This window comes from Xenopus laevis, chromosome 8L (genome assembly GCF_017654675.1).
Source record: "Xenopus laevis strain J_2021 chromosome 8L, Xenopus_laevis_v10.1, whole genome shotgun sequence".
Classification (NCBI taxonomy): domain Eukaryota; kingdom Metazoa; phylum Chordata; class Amphibia; order Anura; family Pipidae; genus Xenopus; species Xenopus laevis.
In genome coordinates this window covers 69232405-69250059 of record NC_054385.1, presented here as the reverse complement: position 1 = coordinate 69250059, position 17655 = coordinate 69232405, and the positions used below count along the sequence as shown (strand labels likewise).

At 42.1% G+C, this 17655-nt stretch overlaps 1 protein-coding gene across 8 annotated transcripts in view; it reads left to right on the top strand.

Moving 5' to 3' along the window:
- The first annotated feature begins 2704 nt into the window (after nucleotides 1-2704).
- The window catches only part of sipa1l3.L (signal induced proliferation associated 1 like 3 L homeolog), a 104802-nt gene continuing 89851 nt past the window's right edge, over nucleotides 2705-17655 (top strand). For 6 of the 8 annotated variants that reach the window (XM_018230222.2, XM_018230220.2, XM_018230218.2 and 3 more), the window contains exons 1-2: nucleotides 2705-3192; nucleotides 15988-16114. The gene's annotated coding sequence lies outside the window, so the exon portion shown is untranslated. Of the gene's footprint in view, nucleotides 3193-3212; nucleotides 3385-4542; nucleotides 4593-15987; nucleotides 16115-17655 lie in introns of those variants that run through there. The other 2 variants (XM_041572928.1, XM_018230219.2) reach the window with 2 other exon arrangements.

The following is a 17655-nucleotide window of genomic DNA, read 5'->3' as shown; positions in this document are numbered from 1 at the left end:
AGGGAGGGCAGGGCTCGCGCAGGGAGGGCAGGGTCGCGCAGGGAGGGCAGGGTCGCGCAGGGAGGGCAGGGCTCGCGCAGGAGGGCAGGGCTGGGCTCGCGCAGGGAGGGCAGGGCAGGGTCGCGCAGGGAAGGCAGGGTCGCGCAGGGAGGCAGGCAGGGTCGGCAGGGCAGGGCAGGGGCAGGCAGGGCAGGGCTCGCGCAAGGGAGCGCAGGGCTCGCGCAGGGAGCGCAGGCAGGGCTCGCGCAGGGAGCGCCAGGGCAGGGCTCGCGCAGGGAGCGCAGGGCAGGGCTCGCGCAGGAGCGCAGGGCAGGGCTCGCGCAGGGAGCGCAGGGCAGGGCTCGCGCAGGGTGAGCGCAGGGCAGGGCTCGCGCAGGGAGCGCAAGGGCAGGGCTCGCGCAGGGAGCGCAGGCAGGGCTCGCGCAGGGAGCGCAGGGCAGGGCTCGCGCAGGAGCGCAGGGCAGGGCTCGCGCAGGGAGCGCAGGGCAGGGCTCGCAGCCAGGGCAGGGCTCGCGCAGGGAGCGCAGGGCAGGGCTCGCGCAGGGAGCGCAGGCAGGGCTCGCGCAGGGTGAGCGCAGGGCAGGGCTCGCGCAGGGAGCGCAGGGCAGGGCTCGCGCAGGGGCGCAGGGCAGGGGCTCGCGCAGGGAGCGCAGCGGCCAGGGCTCGCGCAGGGGCATGGGGCTCGCCGCAGGAGCGCAGGGCAGGGCTTCGCGCAGGGAAGCGCAGGGCAGGGCTCGCGCAGGGAGCGCAGGGCAGGGCTCGCGCAGGGGAGCGCAGGGCAGGGCTCGCGCAGTGAGCGCAGGCAGGGCTCGCGCAGGGGCGCAGGGCAGGGCTCGCGCAGGGAGCGCAGGGCAGGGCTCGCGCAGGGAGCGCAGGGCTGGGCTCGCGCAGCGCAGGGCAGGGCTCGCGCAGGGAGGCGCAGGGAGCGCAGGGCAGGGCAGGGTCGCAGGGCAGGGCGCAGCGCAGGGCAGGGCTCGCAGGAGCGCAGGGCTGCGCAGCGCAGGGGGGGGCTCGCGCAGGAGGCAGGGCTCGCGCAGGGAGCGCAGGGCTCGCGCAGGGAGCGCAGGGCAGGGCTCGCGCAGGGAGCGCAGGCAGGGCTCGCGCAGGGAGCGCAGGGCAGGGCTCGCGCAGGGCAGGGCTCGCGCAGGGAGCGCAGGGCAGGGCTCGCGCAGGGAGCGCAGGGCAGGGCTCGCGCAGGGAGCGCAGGGCAGGGCTCGCGCAGGGAGCGCAGGGCAGGGCTCGCGCAGGGAGCGCAGGGCAGGGCTCGCGCAGGGCGCATAGGGCAGGCAGGGCACGGCTCGCGCAGGGCGCATAGGGCACGATGCGCACAGGGAGCATAGGGCAGGCAGGGCAGGGCACACGTAGGGAGCATAGGGCAGGCAGGTCACACATAGAGCATAGGGCAGGCAGGTCACACATAGAGCATAGGGCAGGCAGAGCATGGCACACAAAGAGCATAGGGCAGGTAGGGCATGGCCCGCACACTGGGAGCATAGGGTAGGCAGGGCATGGCACGCGCAGGGAGCATAGGGCAGGCAGGGCATGGCGCACGCAGGGAGCATAGGGCAGGCAGGGCATGGCGGACGCAGGGAGCATAGGGCAGGCAGGGCATGGGGAGCGCAGGGAGCATAGGGCAGGCAGGGCATGGCACACACAGGGAGCCTAGTGCAAGCTGGAAATGGAGCATACAAGGAGCCTAGGACAAGCAGGGCACACACAGGGAGCCTAGGGCAAGCAGAGAAAAACACAGGAAGCCTAGGGCAAGCAGAGCACACACAGGGAGCCTAGGGCAAGCAGAGCACACACAGGGAGCCTAGGACAGGCAGGGTATGACACGAGGAGGCTAGGGCAAGCAGGGCATGGCACACACATGAAAATGTCCAAAAAAAGTCATCACCCCTCTTAAAAAAAAAAAAGCACACACCTCAAAATGTAAGTGTGTAATACTGTAGATCCACATCCAGCGACAGCAAGTGCCACAGACTCATGCAACAGCAGATCAGTTTTGCAAAAATACTAGGGATGAAACAAATCCATGATTCGGTTTGGGATTCGGCCTTTTTCAGCAGGATTCGGGGAATGTTTTCCCCTTCCCATCCCTAATTTGCACATGCAAATTAGGGTTCGGAATTGGTATTCGGCTGAATCTTTCGCAAAGGATTTGGTGCATCCCCTAAAAAATACAGATGTATTCCACCAAGGGAAAATGAATATTTAATTCTGCCACAAGAAAAGGTAATAATGCAACCCAACACTTACTTAGAACAGCTTGTGGCACTGACTTTGTTCAATGAAGTGTTCTTCTCCAGGCATCCATGACTAACTTCTAAGCTGCACTCACGTGTATTCTGTTTATAAAAGAATATGAAGACAGCACTAAAATAATGCTTAGCGTCACGTGTTTGGCGTCATGTGTTTGTCCTAGCCGGTAAAACACCTGCCAAGGCAGGGGCCGGTATTACAAATTTACCGGCAATGCAGTTGCCGGTAATTGGTAATACACTTTAAAAAAAAGCCCTTGGCCTTCCCCCAATTCGCGCAGAACTTACCTTTTTTCCAGTGCTGTGGACAACGCTGAGATGTTGCTCCGCCCCTTTTGCGGCATGCCACATTGCTCCGCCCCTTTTGCATCACGGACCGCCCCTTTTTGTGCCTGCCCCCCACTGACCGGTAATCTTTTTCAGTAAAGGTGGCAACCCTAGACGTCACCCGAGGTCTGTTAGCAACTTGGAACTAGCAGGTACCATATCTGAAGGGTAGCGACTAGTTCCTATCCTCAGAAAGGACCATCCCTCTAGTAGATAGGGAATAGATGATTCATATAGTCACAATTCTGAGGCACAGTGCCCACCCCTCACCCACATGAGCATCCAGAACAGTGAAAAGCCTTCATCCAGTACAAACATCCAGAGACACAGTGAACTGCCCCAAAACCTAGAGTAGAGCTTACAACCTGCACCTAACCTACATCACAAGTTGGCAACCACCGGGGATTAAGTTGCAGGTCCTGCAAAGAGTTCGGTGCCTCCCAGTAGACTCTTTTGCATGTTTGAATTTACCGCACACTAATAGGTAATGCGCAATGGAGCGGTCACATGGTAGGGTCACATGATCTGACGTCACGGAGATCCTTTCCATAGATCGGAACTAGCCGCTACCATATCTGGAGTCGGAACGGACACGCTGCAGTCGGTGAGTAAAGTGCTAAAAATTTGAATTGCAACGATAGATACTCCTGGTAATACCCACACAGCATGGTCCATTTACGAGACCAGGAAGTGCATGAGAGCGTAGAAATTAGAACGAGAACGAGAACGAGACCGAAGGCGAAAGAGACAGGCTCTTGACAGACTGTCGATTGTGGGGAGAGTGAGAGAGGTCACGGTGAGAGCGGGATGGGGAATACACTGAGGCGGGTGTTGGCTACATATTTCTAACAGACTACGATGGAGGAGACACCAGATAGTGGGGTAAAGACTTTTGGGAAGGGAGAACAGCTGGTGAGTGCTAAGTTGTACGGGGGAGTGAAATGTGATGGCAGGGAAACCGAGAGAAGTGAAGTGGAGAGCAGTTTGGGCAGAGATCGTGACGTGGGAGAATAGAAATGACAGAAGGAGGAGAGGGGCAATAGTGTACTGTACAACAGATATTGACTTTGAGAGGGGGGCCAAGTAAGAAAAGCTCTAGAGGGCTGTGGGAGTCGTAAGTTGGTGATGGATGGAGAATATGAGAGCACTTAATTACCACAGGGGAAGTAAAGATGGCAAGGAAGTGGTTAAAACAGGTTTGGGGAATAGTGAAAGTCTAAGATGTCGGGGAAAGATAATTAGGAGGGGTAAATGATTAGGGACTATTAGGGGAAGTGTGGAGGGCTAAAGGGTTGCTACCGCTCTTGGCAATAAAATACTTTCCTAGTTATATGCAAATTCTACCCATTAATTAGATTGGCAACAGGTATAATTTTTTACTGCCTTAGCATTTAAATCATTAGCCAAGTGATGCAACTAGTGAGATAGTATCATATGGGGAAATCATGTAGGTTGAGGAAGAGTATCGGAATGGAGAAATAGTATTCTGAAGAGTATAAGATAATGCATGTAAGCTAATAACCTCTGGTAAACAGTGAAGGGAGAACATATTTTGATGAGAGGGAAAGGTGAGGAGATTGAGAGTTGCTAATGGAAGGAGAGGTGAAAGCAGAAGCTTGTTTAGGGTAATATAGTGTAGGATGTTAGTGAGACTTACCAAGGGTTCTTGATAAATGAGTGAAGTTGTAGGGCTGTTAATGAGGGTGTATGACAACTACAGTAGTTTCGGAGGTGTACATTGATTTGTGGAGAGCGAATGGGAAGGGTAGCAAGGTTCGAGAAACTTAGTTTAAAAATCATAATATATTGTGTAAAAAGATTGTGTATGAGAAGGAACAACAGCCTTTTTGAAATGAAAGAAAACGAGGTGAGTTATATTTAGGACAGTGGAAGATATTCAGGGAATGATAGGTAACAGAGTTCGGGGAAGATAACACAATTTGTTTACTTGTAGGGAAAAAGGTGTTAAAGAGTCCTGGGACAGGAGTGAAGCAGAAGAGCAGGGTAACGTAGTGGCATAATTACATGTTATGGTGGTCTAAAGCATAACATGACAAAGCATCACACACAAGTTTTAAAATTATACTCGTAATTTCTTATTACGCAGTGAGACCAAAGAATGGAATCAAGCTAACTTATCCTTCCTGCTCCATTGGGCAGGTACTGATGTGAATTATGTATAATCACCGTAAAGAGCTGCAGAATATGTCAGTGATATATAAATAAAAGATTATGATAATAAAGTAGATGTGTAAGCAGGGAGACTAATGTGGACGAATGGAGGAAGATTGGCATTGGGGCTTATGAATCTACTAAGAATGTTACATGATGTATGTAAGAAACTGGCATGCACTACTCTGCTTGGTTGCAAGTAAGGAAGGTTGATTTGCTGCATTGCATTAGTGCAAATACCAAAAAGAACCAGTGTTGTTTTATTGGTATGTTCGTAAATCCGCCCTAGTGCCCCTAGCAAGTAGGTAGCAATGACAACACATTACAGTCTATGTATTCTGCCAAACCAGATGCTGGCACCAATGGTTTGGTCTTGGCCATCTCTCTTCTTATAAAAGCTAATGGTAGGGATGGCTTAAGCCTGCGCCTGAGACCAATGGCCAGGTTAGGAGACCCTTTTCCCAAGAAATGCAGCTATGCAGGGACGTGGCAGCTCATGGAAAAATATGACTAGCAGTAAATAGTTAGGACCACCATTTGGGGTTTACCTTTATGTGGTAAGCTGGCTTGTCAGTTTTATGATCATAACTTTGTAAATAAAAATAATTATTTTTGAAAGTACATCCACTTCCATAGATACTAAATTACTAATGAAACAGGGGACCAGAGAATATGCATTAATCAATTTCTTCTCGTTTGTGTGTTTGTAGCTGATTTAGCCAGATCAGTTGCACTACTGTTATACTTGTATATTTTACTTAGCCTTAGAGTGCTCCCACAAACCCCCTTTTTTGTGTATTTTTGAAAATTGGTGTTACTTGAAGAATGAGGCAACTGTTGATGAGAGGGAAGCATGTAAGGACAGAGAATTGTATAGTAAGTAGAAGGTTGTGGGAAAGAATTACTAAATAAGCTTGATGATATATTTTGGGAAGGCATGAGAAATCACCTTCTGTTCCTAATAATACAAAATATTTACGTTCATGTCCCTTCATAAAACTCAAGTACTGCAAATGCAGTCTGAACTGTGTACAGGACAAAGGGGGCATATAAGTTGTTGCGTATATGTTGTTGTATGTCTTGTTGTTTTTATGTTTTTTTTTTTTTGTGCTTCTTTTCATCATCCAGCAACACTAGTAGCTAAATTATAGAACCACTCGCCACCACATTTTATTGTATTATTAACTGGATGGTTAACCAGATCTAATGTTTTTTTCTAAATAAGTGAGCATATTGTAAGGTTAAGTGTTCCTTGCATATTTGCACACACATATTGAATATCTGTTCAGCTAGATCTTTATTTAAGGCTTGTTTGCCTTTATTTGTCTTTTTTTATGCCATCTATGTGTGGGAGAAGGTTCAGTACAATGACGTTCATGCATCTGAATAATTGTAGGCTTTTTCCTATGTTTTTTTTTTCCAAGAAAGAACAGGAGTTTGCTTTAGCTATAAAGACCACTGTTGTTTGTGCATTTGATTGTTGGTATGTTACCATAATCTCAGAGGTGTCCCATTCTTTATCCAGAGAATACACACTTAAGGGATTTGCATATTATGTTTTCTTATGGGAAACCTGGAAATAATAACAATGCCTTACTATACACAGTATGAGATTAATATGGATTTGAAGAGCATTCTCTGTTCAGTTAGGAAGCAGTTTGTGCTTGAGTTAGTTTTTCTTGGGCTAATATGATACCTACTGATAGCTCAACTGGTTGAGCACCTTCCCTCCTTAATTTAGCCCATGCTGCTCAGAATAGAAAACCACTGGTATAGTTAACATTTTTTGTGTTGTCATATTGTTTTCACAAGATGCAGCATTTTTTAAACAGGTATAAAAGTTAAATGGTCTGCTTATTTTATTTAGACAGCTGTCTGCCCTGCCCATGGCACTCCCCTGGGGCATTCTGGGAACTGTAGTCCTGTCTAGCTGCTGCTTCTTTGACTCACCCCCTTCCTAGGGCTCATCATCTGTTCCTGACAGATGTCCCTGTCACTAATCCCTTGTACTTAATGTTCAACTCTTTGTGGATTTGACTATTGGAATAACAATCCTCATTTACTGTTTTTTATGAGATGGGATTCTTAAAGGTCCCAATCCATTTAAAAATATTATGACTACGACCTCCATGCCCCATTTTCCTTTTATCACACACTGTGTTTTGCATTTGCTTTATACTCTGTTCCCACTCAGAACCCTATAGCACCCTTGCTATTTGTTCCTTCCTGCGTGTCTCAAAACTGTACTCACTGTTGTTCTTCTGTATGTGTATCCGGTATCTTCTCTGTGTCAAATAACTGTCATCCCTCTTATCATCTGGTTTTATCCCACACTACCTGTCTAGACCATTTAAAAATCTTCTACATTACCAGCTCTTCCTCTAGGTTTTACCTTATTCTGTTTCTCATATTCCCCTAAAACAATTGTACTTTTTAATTACCCTCTTTTTATAGTATATTTCTCTGGCATATACATTTTTGCCTCATTGGAAACAATTAACAACAAAAGAAAACATCAGTCCTTATCTGGTTCCTTATCTTATTAATTCAGTGCATTTATGCATTATTTGGATTGGTGTGTTACAGAATATCTACACAAAACAAAAACATATACTTTCCTGACTGAAGTAATATAAAAGGAGTTCATAATTCTTGTGCTGTCAGTTCCTCCGCATTCTCACCAAGTATCTGTCAGTACTATACTGCCTCTGCATTTCTTTCTCTGTGTCTTTCCCCATCTCTAGAAACCCTCATTCTCTCTCTCTTGCAGTCTCTTATTTTTCACTGCGCTCTTATGTTCTCCTTTGTTTTCTTCTTTATGTCTTTATTGTCTTCTTTCCCACACCCCCATACTTTGTTTCCCTCCCTCATCCACTGTACTGTATCCTTATCCCTGCCAATTACCCAGCACTCCTTATTTTTACTATTTAGCTGTGGCTTAGCACCTACACAAGCTGACTTGCTAAGTACTTGTCGCCATCACACAAACATTGCAACAGCTGCAGAATAAACACAAACAGAAAAACTCTTTCTGTTTTTTTTCTGGACATCATGGGCTCCCTGTGCCATGTATTTTAGATAATTATGAAGAAAAAACTTTGGTAAAGCCAGGTATACAGTCATATGAAAAAGTTTGGGAACCCCTCTTAATTCTTTGGAGCTTTATCATTGGCTGAGCTTTCAAAGTAGCAACTTTCTTTTAAAATATATCATGCCTTATGGAAACTAGTATTTCAGCAGTGACAAAGTTTATAGGATTAACAGAAAATATGTAAAATGCATCATAAAAAAATTAGACAGGTGCATAAGTTTTGGCACCCCAACAGAGATATTACATCAGTACTTAGTTGAGCCTCCTTTTGCAAATGTAACAGCCTCTAGATGCCTCCTATAGCCTTTGACAAGTGTCTGGATTCTGGGTGGCTGTATTTTTGACCATTCGTCCGTGCAAAATCTCTCCAGTTCAGTTAAATTTAATGGCTGCCGAGCATGGACAGCCTGCTTCAAATCATCCCATAGATTTTTCCATGATATTCAAGTGAGGGGGACTGTTACGGCCATTCCAGAATATTGTATTTCTCCCTCTACATAAATTTTGCCTTTGTAGATTTCGGGGTGTGTTTAGGGTCATTGTCTTTTTGGACTATCCAACCCCTGCTTAACTTCAGCTTTGTGACTGATGCTTGAACGTTATCCTGAATAATTTTTTGCTATTGGGTTGAATTCATCCGACCCTCGACTTTTACAAGGACCCCAGTCCCTGAACTAGCCCCACAGGATGATGGATCCTCCACAAAATTTGACAGTAGATAGCAGGTGTTTTTCTTGGAATGCGGTGTTGTTCTTCTGCTAAGCAAAGCTCTTTTAGTTATGACCAAATAACTCCATTTTTGTCTCATTAGTCCAAAGCACTTTTGTTCTAAAATGACTGTGACTTAGCTTTTGCATACAAAAAGCGACTCTGTTTGTCTTTGCGTAGGTGCAGAAAGAGCTTCTTTCCCATCATTCTGCCATACAGATGTTCTTTGTGCAAATTGCGCTGAATTGTAGAACGATGTACAGATACACCATCTGCAGCAAGATGTTCTTGCAGGTCTTTGGAGGTGATCTTTGGGTTGTCTGTAACCACTCTCACAATCCTCCGCATATCCCACGCCTGTATTTTTCTTGGCCTACCAGACCTGGATATTACAGCAACTGTGCCAGTGGCCTTCCACCTCCTGATTACATTCCTTACCGTTAACACTGACAGTTTAAACCTCTGAGATAACTTTTTGTAGCCTTCCCCTAAACCATGATACTGAACAATCTTTGCTTTCAGATCTTTTGAGAGTTGCTTTGAGGGTCCCTTCCTGTCACTCTTCAGAGGAGAGTCATACAGAAGCACAACTTGCAATTGGCCACCTTAAATACTCATGATTGGACACACCTGCCTATGATGTTCAAGGCTTTCTGAGCTAATCCAACCAATTTGGTGTTGCCAGTAATCAGTATTGAGCAGTTACATGCATTCAAATTAGAAAAACTGCAAATTTTTGCACAGCCAGTTTTTCACATTTGATTTATTTTCATACAACTGAATACTGCTTCACTAAAAATCATTATTTAGAAAACACCCCAGTACTCAGATGTTCCTGGGAAATGAAAGACATATCTTTTTTGTTGAAAGTGGACTAATTTATTATGCAGGCTGAGAGGGGTTCCCAAACTTCAAACTTTTTCATATTACTGTATTCTCTGATAGACCAAATCAGTATCTGTTGTGATTGGAAGAGAAATTATAATATTTCATGTAAAGCATGATCAGTGATAACAACTGGTTAGGTGTAAATGAAATTAACTGGTCCTATAACTATTACTCTAGTTGTAAGTAATTAACTAAAATTTTAAACATTTTGGAAGCTGTGTAATTCTCGATCATGTTACTTTAATACTCACTTTACTCTTACTCGCACCACCAAGAGAATGATTTAGGCCTGAATAGTCAGGTTTTGTATACCCTATTATGACATTGTGCACAATTACTATAGTAGTGAAACTGTTACATTATTGGCTCCCTACAGGAGACATCTATTAGAGTGGAATAGACAGCAGATGACAGGATGATAGTTGCAGTTTTGGCCTGGAGGTGAGGAATGGGAGTATCGGGAACAGCAGCTGTTTGAGAATACAGAGGGGCTGTGCATAGATTGCCCGAGAGCAGAAGAAATGGAAATTATATGGTATAGCTCCCATCTGCTGACATTGAACAAAGTCTTTTTTTTCCTTATCCGTGTCATCGCTGAATGTCACATCATAGACAACATGAATTCAGTTTTGCATCCATGTGGTAGAACATTTACTTATTAGTTCTTCACATGATTTACACAGTATATAAACCAGGCAACCCTCTGAACTGTTTTCACATGACAGCACAACCATAATTTAAATATTATTTGCAGTTTGGGCAATACTCAGAAGCAACGTTTTGACCCTCTGGGGCTCTATATCAGGCAATCCTCTGGTCAAAAACAATATAAGAGGTAAATCTGCCCAAAAGATCTTACAAATGAAACAATACAATACAAATATCCCACATTTGTATTGGGTTAATGTTCTACAACAAGAGCCACATGACTGCAGTTTGCTGTAGTTCGGGATATTTGGCGCGGAGTGCAGCAATTTTTTCCACCACGCCCATTTTTGTGGCAACACAATTTGGCAGGTCATGAAAGTTTGAACACAGTTCTGTGGTTTTTATGTTTTATTACAGTTTTGCTAATGAAGATGAATTGCCCTTTAAGTGGCAAGTCAGTTTCCTAAAGAGACCTGCTTATCTTTAATTGTTACAATTGGTTTTGCTTATCTTAAATTGTTACAAAAGTAACAATTTGCACAAAAATGCACCTGCGACGTATTCTGGGTGCTCTGCCAAAAACTAAAGTTAGAAACTTTGTATCTTTTTCTGGCTGTTCAGTGCAGGAGATCAAAGACAAAGTCCAGAGATTTCATTAAAGGAAAACTATACCCCCAAAATGAACACTTAAGCAACAGATAGTTCATATCATATTAAGTGACATATTAAAGAATCTTACCAAACTGGAATATATATTTAAGTAAATATTGCCCTTTTACATCTCTTGCCTTGAGCCACCATTTTGTGATGGTCTGTGTGCTGTCTCAGAGATCACCTGACCAGATATACTGCAGCTCTAAATGTAACAGGAAGAAGTGTGGAAGCAAAAGACACAACTGTTAATTGGCTCATGTGACCTAACATGTATGGTTTGTTGGTATATTTGTGAGTACAGTGAATCCTACGATCCCAGGGGGCGGCCCTTATTTTTTAAAATGGCAATTTTCTATTTATGATTAACCAATGGCACATACTACTAGAAAAGTATATTATTATGAAAATGGTTTATTTACATGAAGCAGGATTTTACATATGAGCTGTTTTATGCAATATCTTTTTTTATAGAGACCTACATTGTTTGGGGGGTATAGTTTTCCTTTAACAAACCTCGGACTGCAGGTTGAGCTGTTAAAATTGGGACTGTTCCACGAAAAACAGGACAGTTGGGAGGTATATGATCGTATTGTTTTTTAAAAATCTTATTGCTTCTTCTTGTGCCTCTTTCAAATAGGAAGGGGGGTCACTGACCCTGTGCCCTTGATGATAAACCTTCTCCTAAAATTGAACATTTCAGGGCAGAGCATGCTTACCCATCCACACAGGCATACAAGCTGACAAACTTTAGCCTCAGACATATTAATTTCCTCCTGACTAAAGAAATATGAGATGCAGAAAACTAGAAGCCAAGAGCAAGGTACAATTAAGTAGCAAAAGGGTAACCAAGGCGACATAAAACTATACAGTGGGATAAAACCAACCAACAAAATAGAGAGAGCACTTGATAAAGACTTGTTTGCTTGAATAAAGGCCAGTTTGCTTGAAGAATTCTTTGAATAAACATGTATATGCAGCAGTGATTTCAGGTTAAGTTGCATATCTTCCTAACTTTCTAATTTACTGAGAGTTGCTTGTGGATGGAAGAAAGGAAAGTTGATACTTTGAGTAGAAGAGAGTTAGTAACTGTTAGCAGTATAACCAGTACTGAAGGAAAAGGACTGCAGAAACAATTGAAAAAGAATATAGTGGAACATAGATAAGAGGCCTGATAAACGTGTATGAATGAACAAGGAGAGATGACTGTCGGTGGTTCTAAAAACATTTCTATGATAAGGTCCTTATGTCACGGCTCCATGTTAGTCCAATATTGCACTTCCCATTTATTCCTCTCAGAAACTCACAGGCAGACAGGACATCTTGTTTTCTACCTGATAGCAGTGGCAAACAAAAGCGATGTGTGCCCTTAGTTTTCTTTTCGATTTTTAAACATGCGGTTCATCATTCACCACGCGTTTTTTTTTAAATCTTTTTCTGGCCTCTGCACTGATTTGCTACATCCCACCTGCAGCGCAGTGCACAATTCTGTTTTTACAAGACTCTGATCAAAGTTAACTGATAAATGCCAATACAATAGGGAGGGGTTAGACCTATTCTTCAAAGCCTGCATCTTATTGCCGTAATATATCTTGGTTCCTGTTTAGAGCCTATAAAACATATATCAAAGAATTATAACTGCAGATACATTTTTTTTAAAGGGGACCTGTCTCCCTAAGAAATCATTTCCAAATTCTTTTCTATTGGGGTTGTCAAGCTAAAAAAAATTAATAATATTTTTATGTTGTAAAATATTATGTTACTGAGGAGTTCCATGACCATATAAAAACACGAGGCAAAAGGCAGAGCGTTTTTATACAGGTCATGGAACTCCAGGTTGACTTCTAATATCCTCATATTTTGAAACCTGGGATACTTTATTATAATACACAAGTTTCAGAGAGTCGTGTGACAGAAATGACATCACTAAGCTCCTATTATAACCGACGACATCATTAAGCACCATTTATAAGGATATAATTTACAGGATATTCATGGCTCTTGTGTATTATATCTTGTTTACTTCAGTTTTGGAATTCACAATCACAGCAAGCAGGCAGAAGACATTTTGTGAACACTGTTATTAAAGCAAGCTTTGCATCGTGCCAAAATCTTGTTTATGTGCCAGAATTGGGGGACCTGATGCATATTCCAATGCACAAGCTACACAATTAGATGGTGAGGAGGGAGGGGGAATGTGAGGAGAGCAGTAGCAGGAAGTTCTAAATGGAAAGTGAAAGCAATTGCCTGGCATAGTCGGGGCAGGCAATATATAATTGACTACTGAGATTATGTCTGGGTGACAGTCCCCTTTAAATATATTTTTTTTTAACGTGAGCCATCGTTTCACGATGTTCTGTGTGTTCTTTCAGAAGCATTAGACTTGATGGCTAACATCCTTGTAGATTTTAATATTGGTAAAATCTAATTGGTCCTGGAAATTAAGTCTACAGAATCTGGAAAGAATCTGCAATACAAGCCATTTTTGTAGGGTTCCTAGGAGCATTTGGCACCCTCTTTGGACAAGAGCCTACACTAAGGTGTAATCTTCTGCCTATTTTCTTTGCTTTCAACACCTGTAGGTCAGGTGGACTTCTTATTTCCCTATTAAGACATTGCATTGATAGAAAGATGTTTTGTCTTGGTCTCTACTATACATGAGATAATATGGTTTGGCAGCTTGTACACCTGTCATTTGATCACATTGTATTGAATGTGGTCTGCTTGAAAGTGACGTTGACTGTCCATTTCAAGGCCAATGACACATGGCTTGTAAGCTGGTTGGTTAGATAACAGAAAAATCATCTTGAGTGGGCTTCTCGATTCGTACGATCTAAACTTTGCGTCTATAGCCAGCTTTACACTACTGTGAATTGTCACAGTATGAAATATATACACTGCATAGTTATTTTACATGTGATTGATAAAACAAATTGTTTAAAAGAATCTCCATTATGTGAAAAGTTGTACAGAATATTATGTATAATGCTTTCTATGTGATCTTCTCCCAGAAAGATTCTGAAAAGCCTTAATGTACAGTTTGTACATTAATGGAGAGTCTAAAGTGTGGTTAAGTGAATTTAAATTCTTTTACTTTCACTAGATATAATTATATTTTTTCCAGTTAATGTGACAGCATCATAAAGTATCTTTTAACCAATTTGAGGCTGATCGTTTGTATTGCCTTAGGCGGATTTGGTGTGAGCTGAGTGGGAAAGAATTTGACTGCTGCATGTTTGTTTATGCTGATCTGTAGTTTCAGCTGAGTAATTTATTAACCTGCTTCGTTATAGCCGTTTCTCAAATGAGCCAGAATTTACTTTTGCCTAAGGTGAGCCACTGTATTGTTCTATTCTTGGATCTCCTGTCTGGTCAAATAGGTGTGTATGTTTTCTTGCAAGGCTCACCAAAAGATAAACCAGATGGTGAGATCATTATTACTAATCTTCAGAAGTCATAGTGAGACTTTATCTTTTTATAGTCAAACCCAAGCAATACGCAAGCTAAAAAACAAAACAAAAAAAACAGATACTGTTAAGCTCTGTTGCCTTAAATTCTAAATATCTTTATGTGAGTTTATATGGTTATCATTTTATTTGTGACGAAAGCTTTGTGTTAATGTTGTAACAAAAAAGCAATTTTAGAAATGTAATTCTTTAGTCATGTTTGTGTTTTGCTAGTTGCCTAAGGCATAGAGGAGGGGCAGGCAGTATTTGATTGACAGCTATGAATGCTTTAATAAAAAAAAAAGAATTTGGATTTCATGTTTAATTTGAAAAGATCTTTTTATGTCTGTGTGACTGGTCCACTTTAACTTATAGTATGATGTAGCCCGTGGTATTATAGTACCATTTATCATTGATCTACTCCTATTGTTTGTAAGCTATTCAATTCTGATTTATTGTATATGCTTGTGTATTCTAAGACTACCCCCTGCCAGCCATGAAGCAATGGGCTATACAACTTGCTTGGGCTATGCAAATAAACAATTTTGATTTTTTTTTTGAGTTTTGAATTGTTGTCTTGCTGTTCTCTTTTTTGGAATTCTTATGATAGTCCTGTTGCTAGAGTCCTAGTTCCTATAGCAGCCAGGCAACAGCATAGAATTCAAGATGGAAGGTACCAAGAAAGAGCCTTTCTTAAAAAATAAACAATACCAGGTTACAGTTCACTTACCTAACACATTTTCATTCATTAGGTTTTCCTAATCTCTTTTATTCCATTCTCTCACCTATATTTTCTTATAATTCTATGATTACTTTTAATTATAGTGTTATGGTTTTCAGTTGCTAGCATTTCTTAGTGAAGACTAATGGTAATTTCAGGTGGCCTGTTTGCAGCTAAACCATCTCATTTATAATGTGTAGATACTGTAGTGGGATAGTTGATGCACAGCTACACTTATTTTATTCTAATGGTTGCTACTTATCTAATATCTGTTTTTTTTACTCCTTAAAGTAGAACTCCACCCAAAAAGTATTTTGCAAATTTAAAGAAATTGTAGTTTTAATCATCTTTCCTGTTCGCATTAAACATTTTCAGTGACTTTAACATTTTTACATTTGTAAATGTAACTACATTTTTTTTTACTACTCTTTTAAAACGTGAAACAATGTATCAAAAATCCACTCAGGTTAATAACATGGCTTCTGTTGCATTGTTCCAGGAGTTTTTTAGAATTATATTTTCTTTTATTTTGCTAAATCAGTTTCCGGGTGGACATCCTCTTTAAGGGTTATGGCAAATGCAGTACACTCTTCACATAGTGCTTTGGATGTCTGCGCGTTCACGTAATGCTGAAATCAGGATCTGTTTTTTCCTCCCTCCGTTTTGACTTGGTTATTAGTCCACCCACCATCTCTTTATATCCGATTCACTGGGCTTCAAGTCAGCTGTCCTCCCATCTCCCTGTGCAATGAGTCAGAAGGCCCCTTCCTTGTCATTTTATACTTTATTTAAGGCTGTTACACAATGAAAGTGTCGAAAGAGTCTGTTAAATTAGGCAGTATGAATTTATGTTTATATTTATATTAAATCCTTTGCTATCTTCTCCTAGAAATTATTTAGCCCTTGTGTTGTTTATCACCTTCTGTGTTGAACAATATTGCACCTTGTTTTATTTAATGATGATGGCGGTGTGTTCTTGTGTTGTAATTGTGTAACAGGGAAGCATGCGGTAATCTTTCCCTTAAGTGTGATTCACCTGTTCAAATTGTTTTCATCTCTCTTTTTTGCCCTCAGGTTGAGCCCTCTCCAGTAATCTACCAGGAATCAGCCCAGAAGGTCACTTTAGGTGGAGGTTAGGGCAGAGAAATCGATGTAGCTGACAAATGGACTACAGTTGGGAGCCATAAGAAGAATACACAAGGTAAGATTTGGAAACAGGCAAGAGCTATTAAAATATGTGCCCTTTAGGCCAATGACACATGGTGCTATTTATCGTTTTAGCCTTTTCTTGCGTGTACAAACGCCAGAAAATACCCTGCCATAGACAATACAGAGAATTGTCTACTAGAACACTCAAATGGTGACATTTCTTAAAAATGCCTTCACCTGCATATTTGAGAAATTACGTGATTAAAGTGTTTTAGAAGAGACTATATTCGGTATTGTCTATAGCAGGGTATTTTCTGGCATTTAAAACATTGAGCAACAACTACCACTGTATGCCATTGCCCTTAGACATGTTTTAGAGCTTGACAGTGTAATGTAAAGCTCAAAGTTACTGCAGCCCATGTCACAAGTAGTAGTTTGCTGTTACAGAGATGTTGAATTTGTAAGCTGTAAATTTCTGTATATAAAATTAGTTTCTATCCAAATTGGTTCTTAGGGTTTCTCCTTTAAGTTTTTGCAAAAGCCTTCAGTAGAATTTTAGAGCATAAGAAAAATGAAACAGGAAGCAGTACAGCAAGTTAAAGGGATACTGTCATGGGAAAAATTTTTTTCAAAATGAATCAGTTAATAGTGCTGATCCAGCAGAATTCTGCACTGAAATCCATTTCTCAAAAGAGCAAACAGATTCTTTCATATTTAGCTTTGAAATCTGACATGGGGCTAGACATATTGTCAATTTCCCAGCTGCCCCAAGTCATGTGACTTGTGCTCTGATAAACTTCAGTCACTCTTTACTGCTGTACTGCAAGTTGGAGTGATATCACCCCCCTCCCTTCCCCCCCCCCCCAGCAGCCAAACAAAAGAACAATGGGAAAGTAACCAGATAACAGCTCCCTAACACAAGATAACAGCTGCCTGGTAGATCTAAGAACAACACTCAATAGTAAAACCCGTGTCCCACTGAGACACATTCAGTTACATTGAGAAGGAAAAACAGCAGCCTGCCAGAAAGCATTTCTCTCCTAAAGTGCAGGCACAAGTCACATGACCAGGGGCAGCTGGGAAATTGACAAAATGTCTAGCCCCATGTCAGATTTCAAAATTGAATATAAAAAAAATCTGTTTGCTCTTTTGAGAAATGGATTTCAGTGCAGAATTCTGCTGGAGTAGCACTATTAACTGATGCATTTTGAAAAAAACATGTTTTCCGATGACAGGATCCCTTTAAGTCTTAATTTTTATAAAAAGGTTTTAGGCACACCCTCTCTCAACATAGAGATCTCTAATTGCCCTTACTGGCTCTATATAGTTCTAGATAAGAAGCCTCCTTTCTTGTAGTGTCAAATTTAATGGTTGTGCTCTTGTCATGCAGCCTTCTATTAAGGGCATTTATAACTAGCTACTTTTCAATCCACTTTATGCATTTAAGTGTTTTTCAAGGGGAAAATCCAGTTCAAACCACTTGATTTATTGCATTACCCTTTCTGATTATTTCCAAGTTTTGTGCTAGTTCTCATTACAATATCCACTGAAACAAATGTCTAACAGTGATTGTAGTGTGTAATCGGTTATTAT